Here is a 26507-nt window from a genome sequence, read left to right on the forward strand (position 1 = left end):
ACTTAATGTTTACATACATAATTTTATATGTGTATATAATCTTCTGTGATGTTACTTGGGTGTATACATGTCCTGAAATGGAGAAAAATGAGTTATCATTATATTCCTTCCCACTAATTGAATGCTAGTGTTTTTTTAGCACAAATATATACTAAGCATGGGTGCCCTCAAGAGCAAAGTGGGCTCCCTTAGGTCTGGGGCTTGTAAAAGGTGGAGGTGAGAATGATAAAGGGACAGTAGTAAGAAAGAGACGGTATTTTTTCCAAAATGATAGCTAGGCCCTTTGTGTTCATTCGTCAGTTCTCAAAGGGGCCATTTGAGACCACCTTCTTATCTACTTTCCGCTTCTAGGCAGGATTATATTCGCAATGTTTCCAGTATGAGGAGTAATCCTGTTCTTAATATCCTCCAAAGGAGATTTAAACACTTTCATTTGTAACCTATGCCCGAGTTTTGACAACATTCATAATCAAGTCATTCTTTGTAGAGCTGACCTAAATCCCTCTTAACCCAGTAGGAAGTCACTTTCTTTGCTGGCTTCTGAGAGGAGCAAGCTTATCACCTTCTTCCATATCATCTTGCAGACACTTGGCTAATACATTCTGTGTCTAGAGAAGGCCCAAGAGGGCTGGGATAAGCACTAAGCTCAGTGAATCTTGATGCAGATGTATGCTTGCAGGGTGGCCCTGAAAGTCACTCAGTCTCAGGCCCTCACACTGACAAGCTGTGGCCCAGGGTGCAGGACTTCATGGGATTATCTCACTGGGGCAGGGGGTGCTACTGGCATCCTGGACAGGAAAATTCTTTGTTGGTGGGATCACCCTGCTCACTGCAGGACACTTAAAATGCCTGACCCCATCCCCAGTCCATTGCCACTAAATGGCAGTAGCACACACTCCCCAATCTCTGTGGCAGCTAGGGGTACATTCTCCATCTCCACATTTCCAGGTGCCCCACAGGGAGGTGAAATCACTCCTGTTGGAAACCTAGTGGTAAGTAATCCCTAGATTTATCCTAATTGACAGAGCCAGAATCAAATAGTTTGCAGATGCACCAAAGTCACTATTTTTCTTTGATACATTTCAATTCCACACTCTAGGTCTGTTACATACCAAAAAGTTAATAATAACAATCATCATTGCTTACTAAATATCTATTAGATTCTCTATTTGCCATTTTGCATGTGTTACATTATTTTGTACTTAACAAAACCATATCTAGGTAAGTATCAATATCCTCATTTAAATATGAAGAAAATGAGGATCAGAGAGATCCACAAACCTGTTCAAAGTCACATAGAGGAGAACTGACAGAACCAAACAGCCACCTTCCTAACTGTAAGGCCCTTGCTCTTTTCAGAATATCAGACTGTTGCTATATGTGTATATATGTGGGTCCCACAAACAGGAAGATCTGGGCGGAAGAGAACAGTACCCACACGACAAGGGTCACAGTCATGAGTAAGGTCAGCCAGGCTCGACAGAGTGATGAGAGAGGAGAGCCGGCACAGCACCCTAGAAAAACAGCGAGTGGAGTCAGGGAAAGAAGGAGAGGAAGAATTTCATGGATGCATTTCTTGTAAAACCTTGAAGTATTAATTGAGTAGCTTCAGAATCACAGCCTTCATAAGACAGCCTAATTACATCAACATCTTACAGCAGTAGGGAAGATATTAAAGAGATAGTCTAGGGCAAAGAGGAGATGTAACGGCCAAGTGAATGTTAAAAAAATTCCCTGTAATCGTAACAATTTCTTCTACTTTATCAAGAGATAGCATTTGATTCCTAACACAAAATTAATATATTACTGCTAAAATGTAAGTAGGACTTGTATACACTGTAAATGCTAGTAACAGTCCCTACTTCCATCCCCCAAGAAATAATATTTTGTTTTATGAAATCAAATTTTGGAGTCAAGATGTCCATAAAACTGCTTATTGTTTTAGATATGTAAACATGAAATGTTAACACTTCCTTCTTAGGAAAAACTTGGGTTTTTAAATTTATTTCATTGATGAATTCATAAGGGACTTTTAGTTTTCCACATGATATTAAAACAAAGGAAGATAAAAAAAAATAACCCAGATTTGTGAATTTTAAAACTCCTGTTTTATTTTACAGTTAGTATTTTTTTTTTCAACTACTCTTAACTCCTTTGTGGCCAAAAATTTGAAAAAAATAATAAAAGAAGAAAAATATTAAGTGAATTATTGGGAGGATAGTGGTAAGATTTGACAGAATTAACACAATAAATTTAAAAGTACGTGGAGGAAAATATGAACCGAAAGTACCGATCAACTTGGCTAGACAAGGATTCATAGAAAAAGCAATGATGATAAAGTTGGGGGTGGAGGATTTAAAATCTGAGACCTGAACCCTCCTAGGGGTGCCACTGAATCACTGTGAGCACAGCAGGGACTCCTGAGGGTGTGTCTGCGGTAAAGGCCACACCAACCGGGGAGGACCTGTTTGGGGGATCTTGCAATAGTGCTGCCCGAGGACAATGAGGTGGAAAGAGCAAACAGAACAGAGGCTAAGCAGGGAGTCTGCATGGGAATCAAGATACTCAGTGCCACAAGGGCCATACAGTCCTCTGAAGAGAGATGCCCAGGGTAGAATAATTGGATTATTGATTAGGGAGCCAGTGGTGAGCTTTGAGAAACTCTTTAGGGACTTTTGGGAATGGAGTTAGAAAAGAGATATAACTTCACATCACTGTCCAGCCACCCTGGTTTGCTAATGCTGTTTTAATGAACTTAGCATTGATTTTATGCACTAAAATCTGCAAGCATGGACTGTTCTACAGATAATAAAGTGTTTCCTCAAGTCCTCATGCTTTCCTTGTCCTACAGTCCAGACACTACAGCTACTCTCAGCTCTTGGTTAGAAATCCATATCCCATTCCTAATCATAGGAGCTGTTAACGTAAGCCTATTGCTTGGCAAACAGTGTTCTTGTCCTTACTGAATATGAACACTTCATTCTCTTTGGAGGGAACAGTACACTATAATTGTAAAACTGATACAATAGCTGATAAAATACTGGTTATTGCTTGGTTCTTGATTTGGGGAAAATTATTTAAGATCTGTAAGAGTTAATTTTAAATGCTTAATAAGCATAACAGGGTTTCCCCTAATGATATAATAGAAGGGGCAGACTTCAGAGCTGAGTCCTGTGTTAAGAGTTTGTTTTTCACAACCTTCATGCCAGATGCTCTTTCCGAGCCAGCTAAGCCCAAAGTGGTGCTTGTATAATAAAGACCTATTAAGTCATCTCAAACATTGGCCAAAAACAAAACAGAAAGACAAAGATAAACATGACTCATAGTTCAATCATTACCAACAGATATTCTCCAATACATTTCATCCCATGAACTGGACCTTGTATTTTTTTAAAGCACATTACCATAACCTTTCTAGGCAAGTATCGCATAAGAAAACAATTAGTGACTCCCAGGCTTGCCGTGTGAAGTCAGGGATCACAGCCCATGATCCCGCAATTACCACTGACTAGCAATGGATAAATTCCAAATGACTGCTTTGGGCCATAACAAATTTCCTTTGTAGGATTAGATGGGAAATGGGTATTTTGATTTCTACTGAAAGCCAATTAATATCCTAAATAAGTGCTCTTTTGAAACCAGTGTTTTTCAGTTTCACTTAAAGTGTCTGGGTCTATAAAAGTAACACCTATGAACACACAATGTGTTTGTTAGTTAACAAAGTATAATTCAAATTACTCTGGAAATGGTAACAACATTAAAGTTTTCCTGAGATTTCTGGTTCATATATATTTTTGTATTATGAAAAAGAGGTGAATGGATAGCCAAGAAATGGAATGAAAATAAAATGGAGATATATGAACAGGAGTCAGCTTTTATGTGCTTTTGCGGGGGGGAAAGGTTTCTTTTGTTCTGTTGTTTTTGCTGAAACTTTAAAGATGTAGCTATGATAGGCTCTGCATAACTAGCATTCAGTATCTATGTTCCACATATATGTAGGGGTCTTGAGAAACTCGACCTTGGCTGGACAAGGAAATTTCACAAGGATGGCAAATTATGCATGTTAATGTGGGCAGATAATTAGTGCAAATAAAAGCCATTACTATGATATTGTATTTTCAACAAAGAGCCAGTGGTACTGATTATGGCCATAATTTATATTCACATGTTTTCTCATACTACATTTATGAAACTGAGTATAGCAGGATTGATTTCACATACAAAGCATCATCTCCTGGACGGATATCCCAGCTCGGCCTTAAATGTTTCTGTCAGTTTTTACAATGGTGTCCCTTGACACCTGTTTTTAATACCTCCTCCTACCTGCTATTCACATATGGAAGTTTAAAAATTTCTTTTCACACTTTTTCTAATGTTGAACCTCAGTTTATTTATTCCTGGCAGAGTTTAAGGCTGTCATTCTAAAACCCATTCCTTTTGTTAATGAGAGTAATTGATTTCTGCCCCAATACTATCTTTGTGTCATTTTGGATCATTCTTAAGAGTCCCTTCGATTTCTTCCTTTTCCTTCAGACTGAACTTATCTAGTTAGGGCAACCTTTTCTGACAAACCTTGTTTTCTGAACATTTTATCACATTGTTTCTCTGTACTGCTTTCAATTTGTCATTGTCCTTTTCTAAACAGCCCCGCATGAGTGAAATCGTCTAGAGGGCATTTTAGCAGCAGCCAGAGAAGTACAAGAACACAATTTTTTAATTCATTCCCAGTTTTTCTGTTTCAACACCAAAAAGAAGCACATGTTTCCTTTTGAAGTAAAAACCATGATATAGAAGGCCTATCATGTAGCATGTACTCAATGAGGTTTATTTTTTAATATTATTTTAACTGATAGTTGAGAGGAAGACAAAGGAGACATAGAAAGGCAGGAAGAAAGAGGCAAAGTGGGCAGAAACGTCCTGTGGCAAGCATGTCGCATCATTATCGGTCTTCTGACTTCTCTGGCTCTTGCCAACATTTGAAATACTGTGAGGAAAAGGAACTTGATGCGTTTCTGCTTTTTCTATCAACAGCATACTCTACCCAGCATGCCATGCTGCGATCCTTTCCCCTATTCACACTGGAATGTGTGCTTTTCCTTATTACTTTCGAATTCAGTCCCAATCTGTCATGATATACTGAAGACGGAATGTGGTTTCCACATGAACGTGAACCCCTGAAAAGCAATCAGAATGGAGTTGGATTATTTTCCCATCACCTCCCCTCCCTTCATTCTGTCTCTTTTTGAGATGTAACTGAACACCTCTGCAAGTCATTCTTTTTGTTTTGGTTAAGAGTGAGCTGAAAGGTACCTACTCCAATGACCTATCTAAAGACTCCAAATGGCCTCTGACACTTTCTTATCCACATAAGTGTGAATGCCTTTCCTTAGATACTTATCACCAGGTTGCCTTTCAATCAGTTCCTCTTTGTTAATATTAGCAGAGGAAGCCATCCGTGTGATCTCTGTCTCTATATTGGTTTGATAGATGTAAACCATATATTTACATGTGTTTTCATTACAGCCTTCTCCGCTTCCCAAGTAACAACTGTTAGCTTCCCAAAGAAGGAAAAGAAAAAGAAGGATAAATGAAGAATCTTAGAGATGGAATCATGGTGGAAGGCTAGCTGTACTTATGTTCTTTTTTCCAATATAATGTGATCTGAAGCTATTGAATGTTCAAAATATTGTCGAAGTGAGGGTACTTGGAGGGTACATTTCCAAAGAGAAGATTTTGCTATATACAAATTATAACCTATGGAGAGCTATAATAAAAAAGAGAAATTGGTTTTATGCTATATAATTCCAGAAGGCAGAAGATGAAGGGCAGCAAGCACATATTAGCTCAGTAAAAGGGAGCCTTTCAGAGGTGGTTAAAGGTGAAATGTTCCCCATTTTTCAGAGGTTTTAAGTTCTCTGTTGCTAGTAGCATTCAAGCAGGGCCTGAATGAGATTTGCTATTGTGAGATACAGACAGAATTTATATATTATACTAGAGATGCCTGGATCAGTGGTTTGCAGTGTTGGTACTCAGTCCACCTGTATCACTCAGGTGCTTAATTAAAAAGTAAATATTGAATTTTCACCCCAAACTATTGGTTCAAAATCCTTGTAGGACTGAGAAGATTGGTATTTTACATGTGCCCCTGGTAAATCCTGGTGAACATGTTTTAATTTATAAATCCCACACTTGCTTACTATATGAATCTAACTCCATTTGTCACTTTAATTGTTCATAGTTTTTCCTTCAGCTGTCACCCAGAGCACCATAATGTAAAAATAACCTTTTAAATTAAGTTGCTTATGAATGTGTTCAACATATATTTATTGGATAATACCTGTGTTACACATTGGATAAGGTGCTGGGAATGATGTAGGTATGGGCCCAGTCCCTGCTGAGCTGAGACTCTTTCTTCTTTGGATTACATTTTCTACCTGTTTAAAGATTATGCCTAGCAATTCTAATTTTTAGGAATTATCATTTTCATTAGGAAATTACCAATCCTCTAACAATATTTCATACATGTATTTTAAGCCACAGTTTATGTGACTATATTGCATAGCCCATGTTACATAACAGAGGGGGCTTTGGGACCAAATAGTTGGCATAGCAGGAGTGAGCCACATGATCCAGTCAGCTCCTAACAGTTTAATCAGGGTATACAGTATAGGGTAACAGTAGAGGCTCTGGATTAGATGCAGCCTCAGAAGTCATCTCTAACCTAGTAGTGAGACGTGAACTGGCTGTGCTCAGACCACATTTAGCAGTCTAAGGACCAGGTAGGTAGCTTTGTAAAACTTCGTATTTATTCAGCTTCTTATGGATTGACTTTAAAATCATTTTACAAAGGCTTTGAGGCAGCTATAAAAATTATCCAATATAATGATATAATGAGATAATGCCTCTTTTTTAGCCTTTGGCCAGAAGGTCAAGGTGTCATTTAAAAATACATTACTGATCTCATTTAGCCATTGGCTGAAGGTGTCTGTCTAGTTTCATTATGAAGAGACCCTAACAAATAATTTTCTTTCTACCAAAAATAGACTCACATTATTATTAAATATTATACTTCAACTTGTTTAGCTATGGCAGATTTGACAATTTGATTCCCTTTTATGGAGACCCTCCCCCACTCCCAAGAAAATTGTCCTAGATAATATTTCTGAAATTTATTGCAAGATTTTTAAAAGAAAAAGGAAATACATGTTAGAGGAAGGGTCCATAAATTCCTGACCTTTTATCTCTACTGAAAGGATCATTTAAAGTCACTTAATCCTTGTGGCTCACAGAAGTGTAAGAATGTACAATGAAAAGCATGAATATTTTTTTATCAGCCAGAAGTGGAAAAGAACATGAAGAATAAGGACAGGCTTCTTTGAAGTGAGAGGTGAAACAATGTTTCACATCCCCAACATGTCTATTCCTAAGAAAAAGACTGAACAGAAATAAATGCTAGTACAAGATTTACAAGATCTGCATCACAATTTTTAGAATTCTAAAATACAACTGACAAATACATCTCAAAGACAGATAAAATATAATGGGAAGAAATAATGATGTCAATAGTCTATTGTGATGGCTTCCTATTCTTATAATATGCTGAGAGTTTGCCAATAGAAGCTTATGCAGATAGTCTAGGAAAGTTAGAACTATTTTTTTCACTATTCTTTTTCAGTAGAAGAGGTCAAAGTGCTTTGACATTATCAGTCAGAGTTTTCTATCTAGAAATGCTTTGGCAATAAGCCATATTCTTTGACTTTGGTCATGCACAATATAGAACAATCCTTCATGGAATTAGGGATTGAAGTTGAAATAGCACATTAAACTGTGAGAAATTTTAAAGAAGTTTACATTTTTGTAAATCTAAGTTCTCTATCCTCTTGCAGAGTCTGACCACTTCAGTTAACAGATTATAGCCAAAGTATGATCTAGGAATCCCCAAATCCTACAATAGTAGCAAAATTCAACGCTTTTAGAAAAAAAAAATTCTGAAAGGGTATCTAGCATGATATTTATTCAGAATTATGGAAGACAATGTTAGTAGAAAAACACTAATAATACATTAAAAAATTTTCAATAACAAGATGAAATTTTATTAAGATAAATACAATAAAATGTTTCAAGTTTGATTTTTTTCAAGTATATACTTCTATGCAATCACCATTCTATTCAAGATTTAGGACATTTTCATCACCCTGCACATTCCCTACTGCTCTGTTCAAAACCCTCCCCTGTCCTACACACAACCCTCAGGCAACTGGTTCTCTGTTTTCTGACACTATAAATCAGTGTGGTCTGTTCTAGGATCTCATATAAATGGAGTTATATGATGAGGATCCTTTTAGGTCTGGCTTTGTTTTTGCTGAGGAAAATATATTTTTTTAGATAAACAATGTTTTTTATTTATTATTTTTTTCTTTTTTTTTAAGGTATCATTGATATACACTCTTCTGAAGGTTTCACAAGTAAAACAATGTGGTTACTACATTACCCTTATTACTCAGTCCCCCACCATACCCCACTGCAGTCACTGTCCAACAGTGTAGTAAGATGCCACAGAGTGCCTATTTGTCTTCTCTGAGCTACACTGTCTTCCCTGTGACCCCACACACACCATGTGCAACAATCATGATACTCCACAATCCCCTTCTCCCTCCCTCCCCACTCACCCTCTCCCAATCCTCCCCTTTAGTAACCACTAGTCCCTTATTGGAGTCTCTGAGTCTGCTGCTATCCTCTTCCTACAGTTTTGCTTTGTTGTTATACTCCACCAATGAGGGAGATTATTTTGTATTTGCCTTTCTCTGCCTGACTTATTTCACTGAGCATAATATCCTTGAGCGCCATCCATCTTGTTCTAAATGGTAGGATTTGTTTCTTTCTTATGGCCGAATAGCATTCCATTGTGTGTATGTACCACCTTTCTTTCACTCATCTACTGATGGACACTTAGGTTACTTCCATATCTTGGCTATGGTAAATAGTGCTGCGATAAACATAGGGATGCTTATGTTTTTTAAAATCTGAGAAGTTGTTTTCTTTGGGTAAATTCCTAGGAGTGGAGTTTCTGGGTCAAATGGTATTTCTATTTTTAGTTTTTTGAGCAACCTCCATGTTGCTTTCCACAATTGTTGAACTAGTTTACATTCCCACCAGCAGTATAGGACTAGGACGGTTGCCTTTTCTCTGCATCCTCGCCAGCATTTGTTGTTCCCACTCTTTTCTAAGTTGGCCATCCTAACTGGTATGAGGCAATATATCATTGTGGTTTTAATTTGCATTTCCCTGATAATTAGTGATGTGGAGCATCTTTTCATGTGCCTGTTGGACATCTGAATTTCTTATTTGGAGAATTATCTGTTCATATCCTCCGCTCATTTTTTAATAGGGTTATTTGATTTTTGGTTGTTGAGGCATGTGAGTTCTTTATATATTTTGGATGTTAACCTGTTGGTGGGTATGTCATTTACAAATATATTCCCCATACTGTAGGATGCCTATTTGTTCTGCTGATGGTGTCCTTTGCTGTACAGAAGCTTTTTAGCATGATGTAGTTCCATTTGTTCATTTTTGCTTTTGTTGCCCTTGCCTGAGGAGAAGTGTTCAGGAAAAAGTTGTTCATGTTTATATTCAGGAGATACTGGCCTAGGCTTTTTTCTAAGAGTTTAATGGTTTCATGACTTACATTCAGGTCTTTGATCCATTTTGAGTTTACCTTTCTATATGGGGTTAGACAATGATCCAGTTTCATTCTCTGGTGTGTAGCTGTCCAGTTCTGCCAACACCACTTGTTGAAGAGGCTGTCATTTTCCCATTGTATATCCATGGCTCCTTGGTCGTATATTAATTGACCATATATGCTTGGGTTTATATCTGGGCTCTCTAGTCTGTTCCATTGGTCTATGGGTCTGTTCTTGTGCCAGTACCAAATTGTCTTGATTACTGTGGCTTTGTAGTAGGGCTTAAAGTTAGGGAGCATAATCCCTGCTTTATTCTTCCTTCTCAGCATTCAGGTCTTCTGTGGTTCTATATGAATTTTAGAACTATTTGCTCTAGTTCGTTGAAGAATGCTGTTGGTATTTTGACAGGGATTGCATTGAATCTGTAGATTGCTTTAGGCAGGAAGAACATTTTGAGAATATTAATTCTTCCTATCCATGAGCACAGGACATGTTTCTATTTACTGGTATCTTCTATAAATTCTCTCATGAGTGTCCTGTAGTTTTCAGAGAATAGGTCTTTCACTTCCTTGGTTAGGTTTATTACTAGATATTTTATTCTTTTTAATGCAATTGTAGATGGAATTGTTTTCCTGATTTCTCTTTCTGCTAGTTCATCATTAGTGTACAAGAATACAACAGATTTCTGTGTATTAATTTTGTATCCTGCAACTTTGCTGAATTCAGATATTAGATCTAGTCATTTTGGAGTGCATTCTTTAGGGTTTTTTATGTACAATATCATGTCATCTGCAAACAGGGACAATTTGACTTCTTCCCTGCAATCTGGATGCCTTTTCTTTATTGTGTTGTCTGATTGCTGTGGCTAGGACCTCCAAAACTATGTTGAATAAAAGTGGGGAGATTGGGCATTCTTGTCTTGTTCCCAATCTTAAAGGACAGGCTTTCAGCTCCTTGCTGTTAAGTATGATGTTGGCTGTGGGTTTGTCATACATGGCCTTTATTATGTTGAGGTACTTTCCCTCTATACCCATTTTTTTCAGAGTTTTCATCATGAATGGATGTTGAATTTTGTCAAATGCTTTTTCAGCATCTATGAAGATGATCAAGTGGTTTTTGTCCTTTTTGTTGATGTGATGGATGATGTTGATGGATTTTCGAATGTTGTACCATCCTTGCATCCCTGGAAAAAAATCCTACTTGATCATGATGGATAATCTTTTTGATGTATTTTTGAATTTGGTTTGCTAATATTTTGTTCAGTATTTTTGCATCTATGTTCATCAGGGATACTGGTCTGTAATTTTCTGTTTCTGTGGTGTCTTTGCCTGGTTTTGGTATTAGTGTGATGCTGGCCTCACAGAATGAGTTTGGGAGTATTCCCTCCTCTTCTCCTTTTTTGAAAACTTTAAGGAGGATGGGTATTAGGTTTTCACTAAATGTTTGATATAATTCAGCAGTGAAACCATCTGGTCCAGGAGTTTTGTTCTTAGTAGTTTTTTGGTTACCAATTCAATTTCCTTGATGGTAATTGGTCTATTCAGATTTTCTGTTTCTTCCTGGGTCAGCCTTGGAAGGTTGTATTTTTTCTAGAAATTTGTCCATTTCTTCTAAGTTATGTAGTTTATTAGCATATAATTTTTCATAGTATTCTCTCATTATTCTTTGTATTTCTGTGGTATCTGAAATGATTTTTACTTTCTCATTTCTGATTCTGTTTATGTGTGTAGACTCTCTTTTTTTCTTGATAAGTCTGGCTAGGGGTCTATCTATTTTGTTTATTTTCTCGAAGAACCATCTGCTCTCATCGAATCTTTCTATTGTTTTATTCTTCTCGATTTTATTTATTTATGCTCTAATCTTCATTATGTCCCTCCTTCTACTGACTTTGGGTCTCATTTGTTCTTCTTTTTCTAGTTTCATTAATTGTGCATTTAGACTGTTCATTTGGGATTGTTCTTTCCTGAGGTAGGTCTGTGTTGCAATATACTTCCCTCTTAGGATGGCCTTTGCTACATCCCACAGATTTTGTGGTGTTGAATTATTGTTGTCATTTGTCTCCAAATACTGCTTGATCTCTGTTTTTATTTGGTCATTGACCCATTTATTATCTAGGAGCATGTTATTAAGCCTCCATGTGTTTGTGGGCTTTGTCATTTTTTTGTGTAATTTATTTCTAGTTTCATACTTTTCTGATCTGAGAAACTGGTTGGTACAATTTCAATCTTTTTTAATTTACTGAGGCTCTTTCTGTGGCCTAGTATATGATCTATTCTTGAAAATGTTCCATGTACACTTGAGAAGAATGTGTACCCTGTTGCTTTTGGGTGGAGTGTTCTGTAGATGTCTGTTAGGTACATTTGTTCTACTATGTTGTTCAGTGCCTCTGTCTCTTTACTTATTTTCTGTCTGGTTGATCTGTCCTTTGGAGTGAGTGGTGTGTTGAAGTCTCCTAAAATGAATGCATTGCATTCTATTTCCCCTCTTAATTCAGTTAGTATTTGTTTCACAGTTGTAGGTGATCCTGTGTTGGGTGCATAGATATTCATAATAGTTATATCCTCTTGTTGGACTGACCCCTTTATCATTATGGAAAGTCCTTCTTTGTTTCTTGTTAATTTCTTTGTTTTGAAGTCTAGTCTGATACATGTGCTACAACTCTTGCTTTTTTCTCCCTATTAGTTGTATGAAATATCTTTTCCCTTCCCTTCACTTTCAGTCTGTGTATGTCTTGGGTTTGAAGTGAGTCTCTTGCAGGCAGCATATAGATGGGTCTTGTTTTTTTATCCATTCGGTGACTCTATTATGTCTTTTGATTGGTGCATTCAGACCATTTACATTTAGGGTGATTATCAATAGGTATGTACTGATTGTCATTGTAGGCTTTAGATTGTTGGTTACCAAAGGTTCAAAGGTAATTCCCTTACTGTCTAACACTCTAATTTAACTCACTTAATATCCTATCACAAACACAACTAAAGGTTTTATTTTTCCTTCTCCATTCTTTATATGTTAGGTACCATATTCTGTACTGTCTATCCATTGATTGAGTCTGGGGGTAGTTGATTTGATTTTGCATTTGCTTAGTAATTAATTGTTCTGCTCTCTTCGATGTGTTTTTATTTCCCCTGGTGAGAGCCATTTAGCCTTAGGAATATTTCCATCTATAGCAGTCCCTCCAAAATGCACTGCAGAGGTGGTTTATTGGAGGTAAATTCTCTCAGCTTTTGCTTATTTGGAAATTGTTTAATCCCTCCTTCAAATTTAAATGACAATCTTGCCGGGTAGAGTATTCTTGATTCGAGGCCCTTCTGCTTCATTGCATTAAATGTATCATGCCACTCCATTCTGGCCTGTAAGGTTTCTGTTGAGAAGTCTGATGATAGCCAAAGGGTTTTCCTTTGTATGTTATCTTTTTTCTCTATCTCCTTTTAAATGTCTGTCCTTATCCTTGGTCTTTGCCATTTTATTTGTTATATGTCTTGGTATTGTCTTCCTTGGATCCCTTGTGTTGGGAGATCTGTGTACCTTCATGGCCTGAGAGAATATTTCCTGCCCCAAATTGGGGGAGTTTTCAGCAATTACTTTCTCAAAGATACTTTCAATCCCTTTTTTCTCTCTTCTCTTCTTCTGGTACCCCTATAATATGAATATTGTTCCATTGGATTGGTCACACAGTTCTCTCAATTTTCTTTCATTCTTAGAGATCCTTTTCTCACTCTGTGCCTCAGCTTCTTTGTATTCTCTTATCTAATTTCTATTCCATTTACCATCTCTTCTACTACATCTAATCTGCTTTTAAATCCCTTCATTGTACGTTTCATTTCAGATATTAAATTTCTCAATGATTGAATCTCCATCCTAAATTTGTCCCTGAGTTCTTAAATATTTCTCTGTACCTCCATGTGCATATTCATGATTTTTATTTTCAGCTATCTTTCAGGAAGATTGGTGAGTTCCATTTCATTTTTCACTTTTTCTGGTGTTTGTGAGATTTTTGTTTAAACCAGGTTCCTTTGAAATTTCATATTTGTAAGTGGCGCCCTCTAATTCCCAGAAGCTCTAGTCTCTGGAGCTGCTCAGCCCATGGAGTGATGCCGAGGGTTGCAGGGGAGTGGCACTGGTGCCTGGGGGAGGAAAGAGCTGTTTCCTGCTTCCCAGCTGCAGTGCCTGTCTCCACTGTCAGAACCAGTGGGCCGAACACACAGGTGTAAGTCTCTGTGCTTTTCATTTGTAGCGGCCATAGACAGAGCCTCCCTCTGGTTGGCCTGACACCAGGGTAGGGACTGCTGGTTTGCGAGCAGGTGCTGGCAGGCCAGGAGGAAGTCGCAGCAGGGGCTGCCTATCACAGTGGGGGACCTTGGAGCTGTGTAGCTAGACAGGGGTATGGAGCACCTGAAGCTTCTCAAAGTTCCCAACCTACTGTGCAGAGTGCACCCAGACAACCTTGTCCACTTATCCCTACTCCCGCGCAGGAAACTCCGTGCAAACCCTGCCCCTTCAGCAGCCCTGTCACTGCTAGGAAGCCTCTCAGACCACCCACCTTTCCTTTGTCCCAGAGCAGCCAGATGTCGATCCCTGTCTTCCACAAATGGCTGGAATCTCAGTCTCTCTAAGTGTTCCACTTGTCTTAGCTCTCCACCTCCTCTAATCTCCAGAGCACCTTGCAATGTAAGTTTGTGCTCCCAAAGCAAATCTCCAGGACTGGGTGTCCAGCAGTCCTAGGTTTCCACACCCTCCTTGCTCTGTTTCTCTTCCTCCCATCCTTGAGCTTGGGTGGGGATGGGGCTTGGTTCCCACCAGATCAAGTCTTTGGTACATTTCCGTTTCATGAGGTCTGCTCTTTTCTCCAGGTGTTTGCAGTCTGCTGTAGCCTTCTTTCCTGTTGCTCCTTTAGGATTAGTTGTATTAACTATAGTTTCATAGTATATGTGGTTTGGGGAGGAGTTCTCTGTCTCACCTCTCTCACTGCATCTTGAATCTCCCTCTAAGCTTGTTTTTAAAATTTATCCATGATATTAACAAGTACCAGTAATTAATTCCTTTTTATTGCCAAATAACATTCTATTTCTATAAGGTAAAACAATGTATGTGTTCATTTACCTGTTGTATTTTGTTTGTTTCCAGTGTTTGGCTCATGATTATAGGCATACTTCATTTTATTGCACTTCACTTTATTGTGCTTCACAGATAACATGCTTTTTTACACATTGAAGGTTCATGGAACTATAAATCAGACAATTTTATCAGTTCCATTTTTCCAATAGTGTTTGTTCATTTCATGTCTCTGTGTCACATTTTGGTAATTCTCGGAATGTTTCAAACTTCTTAATTATTATTATATTGTGGGTAAATTTACAATATTTCCAGAATCTCTTGCCTGGCTTTATTGCATCTCCATATCAATAGATGTACCCAAGGGGTGGAGAAAATAGTCCATCTCTGTATGAATAGGAAATTACAAGGGCAAGCAAGGGCATATCTGGACCAGAGAAGTTGGTTGGGTCCCTTTTTGAAGCTGGGTCCCAAGAGACCCAGGCAAGCAGAAGTGGACAACTGCTTGTTAGCAATAAACAGGTTTCTCCCACTTTATTTCTCCCTTTTACTGATTTTGGTTTCAAAGGTAATTTGCCTTGGATTGGGGATATATTTTCCCCCCTTGAGTTCCACTTGGTGGTAGTCAGCCGAACCTCTGAACACAAAAATCTGTCTACATGGGTGCGACACTTGGGCAGGTTGCCCCTAGAGATGGTGCGTAGATACCCAGAAACTCCCCTTGGATGGTGGGGAGGCCACCCTTATGTCTGGCAGTGGTAGAGGCTGTGAGTTCACTCCGGAGGCACCTATCCATGGGGCCTCCACTTAGGGAGTCCTTAGTGGGGAATTGGTCTAGGGTAAAGTACCTCTTAGACAGGTGGGCCCTTCCCAAGAATTGCGGAAGGGTGGAGACATCGGAAGCTCTAGAATTAGCCCTCCATGAGACAGAAGATTGCTTAGAGGCCCTGAGTGGCTGTGTAGCATCTGTGATTGTTGGATGTTTGTTTCTTGAGATAGTGGAAAGGTTTATCAAGGACAGAGACACACTTCAGCATCACTTGGAGGAGCTGGGCACTGACCTATGGCATGCCCTTAAGAGAGAGTCAGTTACTGAGAAGACAGGTCATACTCCTGGAAGATACGTTAGCAGTGAGGGAAGAGACAGGAGGAGAATCCACATCGCAACAGGCCATGGGGGAGGGAAAGGAAGGAGTGGTGTCTTCCACCCTGGATATAGTGGATATAGTAGAGGACATGTCAGGAGAAGATGAGGGGGTGGAACTGAGGGCTGAAATGTTGCCAAGGCCACCACCCAAGGTATCAGCCTCTCCTGTATTAAAGGTCCACCTGATTGTAATTAAGAAAATAAAAACACAAAAACAGTGGGCTCCTCAGGGGCAGTAGCAGCTCCCTCCCCAGGTTGTGGAGTACTCCATTCTCTGCCCCTATACCCAGGATGGGCTGGTGGACATGAGAAACCAGTTTTAGCAGCTGTTGGAACATCTGTCTACATGGCTTTTGAGTCTCTCGGACATGGAGGTGGAAAACATTGTCATGTCAGGTTCTGATATGGTTAGACTGGCTTTCCTGATAACTCACCATCCCTCTGGCAGTGGTTGAAAAGTACCCATCAGACCTCAGGGAATCAGACACTCCTGGATTGATTGACTACAGCCTTTGGGCAGTTTGGCATAATCTGGGTGATTTACCATACTTATCCACTAGCTGGAAAATGAATGCAGAGCTATAGTAGGTGTTACAGGAGCTGGGCATGAAAAATATCATCTATAATACGGACCCCCAGATCCCCGATGAGGAGTTGCTCACTGTAGGAATGAGAAATATCATGCTCCATACAGTTCCCCCATCTTTCTTTGGGTCCCTAGTGACTATTCTTGTCACCCCTAATAGGGCAGCCCATAAGTGAGGCTTTATACTTTAGCAGATCTGGGGGAGGTTGAAACAATAAGAGCATGGAAGGAAGTATGGGCTACTACTGAAAGGAGAGGTTCAAAGGGCAGTATTACAAGAGTTTTTGGGTCTTTTCGGTTACTGGAGAGTGTTTATCCCACACTTGACACAAATTCTAAAGCCTTTGTACCAGTTGGTACAAAAGGGCATCAGGTGGAACTGGGATGAATCATGTGCAGCTGCTTTTACTGCAGTTAAATGGATGGGGCTTTTGGCAGTGGCTTGAGCAGACACACCAACCTACTGGATTCTGGTTACTATGGAAAGGAGTAGAGATCTGGTATACCTTGATGGAGCAGCAACTGGCTGCTATGTACCATACCTAACTGACTACAAAGAACCCATCACCAGAACAGCTTCTGATCAAGGTAATAAGTGTATCTCTGTCCTTGATAACAGTGTAGCCCCATCCATAACCATCTTCGGTTACATCTAGCTCACAAGGTCTTGATGAGTCTGTCACACTCAAGGCGAGACTGGACCCAAAGGCCACGGAGTAGCGTGGTACAGACACCTACACTGGCCAAATGGGGCATGTACTTACAGCAGCATAGCACCCTGTCTACTAGCCCCTTAAGTAAAGTACTCTGATGCTTATTGGGGCCAGTGACGTATACCAGTGGAAAGCAGGAAGAACTTGCTTTAGAGCAATTGGTAGCCAAAAGTCCTTCCAGGAGGGAAAAGCCCCTATACCTGAAGATGCTTGGTATACAGATGGCTCCAGCTATGGGCAGCCCCCAAAGTGCAAGACTGTGGCTTTCCATCCTAAGACTGAGACAATATGGATGGAGGATGGAGAAGGGAAGAGCAGCCAGTGGGCTGAGTTGTAGGCAGTATGGCTCATGATCACCCAGGAGTCCTCCCCTATAGCTGTTTGCACTGACAACTGGGCTGTCTATCAGGGCTTGACCCTGTGGCTACTGACATGGCACCATGCCAACTGGATGGTTGTTCACTTGTCCCTTTGGGGGCAAGAGTTGTGGCAAGACCTATGGGCCTCTGGTCAGATTAAGACTGCTACTGTATATCATGTGACTGGCCATTTGCCTTTGGCATCCCCAGGGAATGATGAAGCAGATACATTGGCCCAGGTGTGCTGGCTAGAAGGAAAGCCTGCCTCTGATGTAGCCCAATGGTTACATCAGTGCTTGTTGCATGTGGGGCAAAAGACAATGTGGGCTGTAGCCTGTTGGTGGGGCTTGCCATTGACCTTTGAAGAAGTCAGTAGAGCCCAGAAGGAGTGTCTTGTGTGCTGTAAGAGGGACTTACAACAAGTCCCACAACAACATGGGATAATAGTAAAGGGGCCAATACCCCTTGTTAGGTGGCAGATAGACTATATTGTGTCTCTACCCATATCAGAAGGATATTGGTTTGCCATGACTTGTGTGGACATGGCTACTGGACTGTTGGTTGCCTTTCCTGCACATCATGCAGATCAGCAAACCACCAAAAGCAGCCTAGAGCATGTCTTTGTAGCCTATGGGTGGCCACAGGTGACTGAGAGCAATCAAGGCACCCACTTTACTGGATATGTATTACAAGAATGGGTGCAGCAATTAGGGATAAAGTGGAAGTTTCATGTACCATATAACCCTACCAGGGCAGGCAGGATAGAGTAGTACAATGGTTTGTTGAAATCTGGCCTGAAGTCAGACACCAATACTCTACAGGGCTGGTCAGTTCACTTATGAACAGCCCTATGGCATTTGAATGAGAGGCCCCGAAAAGGAGCCTTGAGCCCTATGGAGATGCTAACCACACTGCTGCCTCTCCTATTGAACTGTATGTGCAAACCAAAGAGGAGTTATTGAAGCCAGGATATGGTCTGCAGAGCAACATTCTGCTGCCAGCCCCAACTGCATTAAATCCTGGAGATAATGTAGAGTGGATGCAGCCCTGGACATTTTGACACATGGACCAGGGTGGCTGGCCCTTCTGGCACCTTGGGGAAAAGGCCTGGCAGCTGGAATCCTGTGTGTTCCTGGAGTAACAGAATGGCCCCCAAAGATCAAAGTAGTATATCCAAAATGTCTGGGAGGTAAGAGCATCTTACAGGGTAATATTGTTTTAACTTTATGGCCAGTGCATGTACCTCCCATAGCCTTATATATTGACCCATCTGTAACTCCCACAAGGAGGGGGGTGAAAGTTTGGTATACTAGACCAGGATAAGATCCCTTTCCTGCCACTGTCCTGTCAAGACCACTCTCTTGCATGCATCCTACCTGCTGGACAAGATTTGCCTATGCTGGCATCATTATAACATATATCTTATCACCCTTAAGGTTATTTTATTCTTCAGTCCCTGGGGCCTGGACCCACCCCCTAGCTGCAGCTACTGTGTGATGATTGCTTTGTGTGATGATGAACTCCCTACTTGTTCAGCTACTGGTGCCTGTGGAATGGGCAAACTATGGAATTAATCTGCGTAGGACATTGGACCTAGCTGAATCCTCCAGCTTGAGGATTATCATGATTTTATTACTGTTATTGCTCCAGTGTTGTCACACAGGGGCCATTGCGGAAGATGGAGAGTGAGTAGATTGTTAGGTGAGATTTCTTGAGAGGTGGGCTGTGGGTAAAATTGCAATATTTCCAGAATCTTTCACCTGGCCTTAGTTCATCTCCACATCAACAAGTGTTTTCAAGGGGTGGAGAGAAGTAGTCCATCTCCATATCAATAGGTAATTACAAGGGGGAGCGAGGGCATATCTGGACAGGAGAGGTTGGGTGGGGTCCATTTGCAGCTGGGTCACCAGAGACATGGGTGAGCAGAAGTGGATGACTGCTTATAAGCAATAATGGGTTTCTGCCACTTTATTTCTCCCTTTGACTGATTTCGGTTTCAAAGGTAATTTGCCCCAGGCTGGGAATATATTGTCCCCCCAGAGTTACACGTATTTTTCACTGTGATCTGTGATCAGTGATTACAATTACTCAAAGCTCAGATGATGGTAAGCATTTTTTTAGCAATAATGGGTTTTTTAATTAAGGTATATGCATTGTGTTTTAGACATAGTGCTATTGCACACTTAACAGATTGCAGTATAGTGTAAACATAATTTATATTATGCACTGGGAAACAAAAAGAATTCATTTGACTTGCTTTATTGTAATATTTGCATTATTGCAGGGCTCTGGAACAGAATCTGCAGTATCCCGAGGTATGGCTGTATAGTTATAACGTATAAGTTTTTGCATACTTCTCTTGGTCAACCAAGTTATACAGTATTAACTACATGTTTATCTTTCTAATAACTTAAAAGACATGCATGTGTATATCAATATTACAAGCAAGTAATATAATAGGATATGGATAACTCTTTGCATAAGTTAGTAAATAACTTTTGTTCTCATGCTTTTAATTTGGTTTTAGATTCTTAAAATTTTCTTTGAAAAATTATCCCCAATATTTAAAGAACTCGAACGTCCTGCATCTAAGTTTTAGCCTCTTATAGTTTTATTTTTTCATTGCTGAGTTTTCTGTACAATTTTAATATACATTAAGACATGTAATTCATTCCTAGTCATGTACAATAAATGTTTTAGTCACATAGTTAATACTTTAGTGAAGTTGAGGGAGGCACGTTGCCTACATATAAATCACAGGGATGGCATATGAGGTTTCCATAATACCAGGTATGTTTTATTACAGGGAAGCCTGGCATTTTCAGCAAATTCCCATTCTTTTCTGACCACTGTCCCATCCCCAACTCCTACCAGGAACTAAGAAAAAACATTTGGAGAATAGTAGACCTTAGCTTGGTAATGTGCTAACAACCAGATATAGTTTTATCTTTCCTTTAAACATTTTAGTATATGTCTTAGTAATAGAGAGTCATATTATTACATTGGGTCAACTATATTTGTTTATCTCAAGACAAGACACACAAAAGAACCTGAACTTAGGAATTACTCATGTTTTGTTCCTCAACAGTCCCTTAGGTTTGGGGTCTATCTTATGAAAGTCCTTTATTACTCCCTATTATTTTATCAACTGCAAAAATATTCCCATTGGCATCTCAGGAAAGTGGAAGAGAGGATAAAAACTTTAATGACTGGTTAAATGCAGGCCAGTATGAAATATTTCCTGGATAATCAGTTTAAATGGAACATTTCCCACATAAGTAACTAAGATAGAACAGGATACCTGAATTTGTCCTGGATCTTAAATCCTGTGGAGTCACGTTAACTATTAATGGTAATGCATACAAAGCTGTGCTAAACACACACAAACAGGATATAACACTTTACCATGGCTTGCAAAGTTCTTACTGATGCCTCTCAATTTCCTTTATCATACCCTCTGTAATCCATGAAATCATATTTGACCTTCCAATCATTTAAAATAACTCTTAAATCCTTGCCTATGTGACCTTGCACATGTGATCCCTCTACTTGGGTTTCACTTCCACCTTGCTAACCTTTATTCCTTTTTCAGCACTCTATATAGATTCCATCTTACACAGGAAGCTGTATTTGAAGTCCTGAGTCTGGGTTAGATACCACTCTTGTATCCTTCCATAAGCACTCTAGGTGCTGTTTACATCACTTAATCATCATTGTCTCTTGACTCTTAATATTATCCAATAGTTGCAAGCTCTGTGAATGCAAGAACCATGCATATCTCAATCTTGTTATATTCCCAGTATTTATTATAGTGCTTGACACATAGTGGATACCTCATAAATATTTGTGAAAAAAATTAATGAATGACGAACACATACATTACTGAAGAAATGGAAAATAGCAGAGTGATTACTTAGCTTAGCTGAATAGGTGAGCCTTGGTCCATATTTTGAAGAAAATGAAATGTAATAATTGATAGAGAACAGACTGGCATACTGAGAAAAGATTAGCTTGACCAGAAAAGTAGACTCTAAGTGGAAAACAGAAATGGAGTGGAAAAAAAAAATCAGTGGTAGTTGGTAAAGAATTTTAAGAGCTACAAGCTGAAGATTTATTTTAAAACAATCAGCAAGAATATCTTTTAACTAGATGGATATCATGCTGAAAATGATCTTTGAAGACAAAATACTGATATTTAATCATGTTTGTAATGAAAATGCTAATGATACATAAACAGGTAGACTGTAGACTACAGGTTGTTAAAAAAATTAAGATGGTGAATGGCTTTTATATTGCAAGAGGAAGAAAATTTTTAAGCCCTTTTCGCAGTTTTCCTCCAGCTGTAGGTGTGTGAAGCCTTGGAGAGCATCCTCAGGGTGCTACCGAGATACTTTATAGCAACACAGTGTCAATTAAAATGGACATGAGTAAAGCATGGGCTACTGGTCTGGAAAGAAACATTCTGCTCATTCAATAACCCTGCTCTCATCTCATTTTCTTAAGGCTTTAGGATTCGATTATGTGTTAAGAGCTGCACAGGGAAAACTCTGGGTTCTGATTAGATAATAACCAGGTCATTAATTTTTCATATTTACATATAATGTTTCTCATACTACAAAACTAGTTTTGAAAAGCTCCAAAACACATAATGTATTCAAGTATCACATTGTGTCTCACTGATTTATCCTTTGTGATCAAATAAATCTGGAACAAAAAAATTTATGTCCTAATCACCGAATTAAATAGCACATGTATGAAGTGTGTGGCTGTGTTGTCTAAATAATTAACCACTACTCAATGATTATGCTAACTGGGGCATACTGAAGTAGTTAAGATTAATGAAGACATTGCTTGCAGTTTAAAAGCTTCCCTATCAACAGTTTCTCTTATTGAAATAAAAAAAATCTTTGTAATTTTTACATTAATAGTCTCAAATTGGAAACATCTGCATCCTCTCAAATTGGAAACATCCAAGACTGATGATCAGAGGCCTCATAAAAGATCAATATCTGGTAAGTATGATCTACAGCGACCACTCAAAAGGATGAAAAATCAAGGACACCAGGAGGTAAAAAGCTATAGTAAAAAAGTGGGCACTATGGAGACCTGGAGGGCTGGGTATTGATCTCATCTTTGCCATTTGCTGGCTGTAAAATGTGGACAAGGTCCTTGATTTCTATGACTCTCAGTTTCCTCATCTGAGAAGGATGAAGATTAATAATACCTATCTCAAAATGCCTTCTGCGAAATATATAATATAGTGCTGGGGACAAAGTAGGTGCTCATCTGATATTTGTTATTAACATTAATGGCAGTTGGATCATGATTAGGTGCATTTTTTCACTAACCCCTTTGGACAAAAATACACCTTGGAACTTGCATTATGTTTGTATAAAGTATTCTTATGACACATCATACAATTTTTTAACATCTCTGCATCATGGGTCACTCAGAATCAAAAAGTTCCAGAGTTGGAGGAAAGCAACTAGAATATTTGTTTTTTTCAGTCGACATCACAAAGAAGTTTTTCTCCCAGGTGAGAAATATTCTAATTGTCTGCTACTTGTTCCTCTCCAAATTCAAACTATCAGAGGCTTAGGGAGGAAAAGTAGCAAAGTATTTCTCCCCTCTGGGTAAATTAGGTGTATCTACTCTGCCGTTAGGTTGTTTCCCCAAATAATCAGCAGGCCAGGAGGTTATGGCGGTGCTCAGCCCATCACCAAATGAGCTGCTCTCCTAGGTGATTCTGCCTCCAGCTTATAGGCCAAACTAATCCACTCATCACCACACACCCAGTCTTTTCAGGGAGATAAGTGCTGCCCCACCGATAGGTGGCTCTGTAGTGAAACTGGCTGCTCGGTACCTCTTCCACCTTGCATATCCATAGAAAAATGTCCTGTCTCCTTGATTCTGCTGTCTAGGACCAAAGCTGCCTCATTTCCAAGGATGAATATTTATTGAAAGGCAAGAATGGGGCACAGTGGAAAGAGCTTTGGTATCAGATGGACTTAAGGTCAGATTGTTGTTTTACAACATAACTGGCTTTGTGACTGCTGACAGCATCCTAGAGTCTTGGTTTCCCAGGGTTTTATAACTGTTTTGTAGGGTTGTCATGAGGAATAATTGAAATTACAGACCCAAAGCACCTTAGCATAAGATTGTTTTTCCTCCCTGTTCTTACATATCCAGGCTCCCCCAAAATCATAGTTCTTGTTTGCAAATTTATGGAGTTCATTTAAGCCAAATTACACACACACACACACACACACACACACACACACACATACACATATGTATATATAGGGAAAGGTAAATCATTCTAATGTTTCAAACTTTTTATGCTAAACCTGGTAGAATCCTTTAGTAGCTCTCGCAAGTCCTTCTCTCTCTCATTAAAAAGAGTCCTAGAGTTAAGAATTTCCTTTCCCTCTAATCAAGAAACACAGTTTGAAACCTTTCTCAAGTAATGAATCAAAGAAATTGAGTCAGCAGTACACACATACACACTCAAATACACACAGGATATGAGTTCAATGAGGCTTTAGGCTGAGCTAAGAGTGCCCACAATTAACTGCAGGGAGTTTCATGTCTTAAGTGAATGTTTTAGCAAAGAATTCCTTCCCTAAAAATGGAAGCAAAATAATAATGTTCAAAACATAGTGTTAAAAAAGTCACACCTGAATTGAAATTCCAGATTTACCATGTATTAACTGTGTGATTTTGAGATATAGCTAGTACATGCCAAAACTGCTTTATATGTAAAAAGGAGGTAATATCTACCTGTTGTTAAGATTAAATCAGATCCTTATGAATCATGTAATACAATGCCTGGAACATAGTAGGTGTTTAGTAAATGATGGATATTTATTATTGATTTTTTTTAAGTATCACTAGGAAGCCCAGTCTCTTAAATAGCATCCTAAATTGCTCATAAATACACAGAGAGAACATATACAAATAATCTTAGCACCATTCCCTCCCCCCATGCCTTTTTCTACTGAGGAGCCAGCACAGTCACATATACAATGCTTCTAGGGCACAATTGCATTAAACTGAAATCTTCCTCCTTGTTCTGTATCTGATGTCCAACTGAGCAAGTTTATTTTCTTTTTTGCAGGGAAGCATTTCCAACATCAAAAGGCAGCCTCCCTGTATCTGTTAAGTCTTTTCTCCCGGCTGAATATCCTCAGTTCTTTAACTGTTACTCATATTTCAGGGTTTCTAGATATTTTTCACCAATGGTCATCCTTTCCTGGAGGAGTTATTAGACCTAGATAGAGTTTTATTTCTAAATAGTGAAATACTAACTTGAGACAAAAGAAAAAATCATCTAGGAAGAAAGAGAACTTAATGGGAGAAGCCTCCCTCACCCCCACCACCATGCTAATAATATATTGTCTTTTATTACAGGAATGGTTTTGGCAGATAATTTTTAAAACCAAGTAGGAACAGCGAAAGCCTTGTCGGCTTGTGTCTGCTGCTCTCCTGCTGCTCCAACAGGATGCTGCCAGGAGAAAGATCTCCAGTATCCTCCGGTCCTAGTTTTTAAAATACTTTTCAGTCCTCAGTGTATATTCAAGTGTATCTTTTCTTTGCTACCATATAATCACTCAACTTCTGCAAGTTAATTCTCTAAGCAAGATGACTTCTTAAAGGCAAATTTAAGCTCAACAGAATTAATGTTGCTCATCTTACCTACTCAAGAAATGATTAAATGTAGCCTAATCCTCCTACTGTGGTAAAATTTAATATCCTTAGCTGCACTATAAATAAGGGGTACATTAATCCTAAGTTATCACTGCTTCATATACACAGAGTTATACATTTGGGTTAATCAGTAGGTATGTATCACACCTGCTTTCTCTTCATTCTCAGGCAAAGGACAAATATGTTAGTTTGCACAGGTTAAATGATGTGGACCTTGAATTACTGTTCCCAAGCCTTTATCATCATACACATTTTAGCAAAAAGTAAACGATTCTCAGTTTTTTGATTGACTGATAAATAGGGTTTTTGGTAAGACTTAATATATTCATAATCTTTTTGAAAGCCAAACAACTGTCTCTTCATGATGTGTTGAGTGATTTGATGTTCCTGCTACTTTATTCTTTTAGATTTGCTTTCATCTAGTTGAGATAGTGATGGAATCAGGCAGATCCGCAACCTGAGACATTATACATGAGAGAACAATCTGGCTCCAGACACCAGGCCACACTAGCCTTCATCTCCCAGCACCGCCATCACCTCACCCTTACTTTGCTTTCATCATTCAATGCTGTTCAGTTTGCACAACTACAACGTACACCATGTGGATCTTATATTTCTTAATACCATATCCCAAGGTTAAATTTTATTTGCCAATTGGATCTCCACCCTTTTAATTACTACTATGTTTTCTACCATCACTTTGATTTACTAAACATTTTTGACATTTAATGTTTAATCTCTTTTAACTTCTTTTTTCTTTCCATTCAAAGAGCTTTGGGTGTTCTGTCCTTTACATCACTGAGTTGAGAAGTCTGTGCCTTACTATATATCCATGGAAATATAAGCCAGCAATTTATTTGTACTGGAGTCTGAGCTTATTGAGGCTTAGTCCATTTTCACTTCAGCTTGCCCTGCAGTCTGCGTTCTCATTTTGCTAAGAAGCAGTATAAAACCAGTTTTAAGTGCTTTAGACTTTTGGGACTGAGTGCCAAAATTTCAATTCCACCTATGCTACTTATAGCATTTTTACTCTTGGCCAAATTATTAAATTAAGTCTCAGTTTTCTCACCTTTAAAATGGGGACACTTGTCATAATTATCCAAGAGTTACTACAAAAATTAAGTGATACTGTGCATCTTTCATACTTAGCACAACACCCAACATGTAAAATTAATTAAAAAAAATAAAGACCGTCATGAATATATATAAGCCCCCATGCTCAGTTTACGGAGGAAATATCTTTTTAAAACTCACTGTAAA

General features: G+C 38.9%; 1 protein-coding gene and 1 long non-coding RNA gene across 6 annotated transcripts in view; one reads left to right on the forward strand and one right to left on the reverse strand.

Moving 5' to 3' along the window:
- MAGI2 (membrane associated guanylate kinase, WW and PDZ domain containing 2) overlaps positions 1-26507 on the reverse strand; it is a 1519032-nt gene that overhangs the window by 679293 nt on the left and 813232 nt on the right. The gene's annotated exons all lie outside the window — the stretch shown is intronic.
- LOC118915967 (uncharacterized) lies at positions 19063-25550 on the forward strand. The gene is made up of 4 exons (XR_005026238.2): positions 19063-19241; positions 19825-19855; positions 22469-22552; positions 24951-25550. It is a non-coding gene; the product is annotated as an uncharacterized LOC118915967 (long non-coding RNA).

This window comes from Manis pentadactyla, chromosome 7 (genome assembly GCF_030020395.1).
Source record: "Manis pentadactyla isolate mManPen7 chromosome 7, mManPen7.hap1, whole genome shotgun sequence".
Classification (NCBI taxonomy): Eukaryota; Metazoa; Chordata; class Mammalia; order Pholidota; family Manidae; genus Manis; species Manis pentadactyla.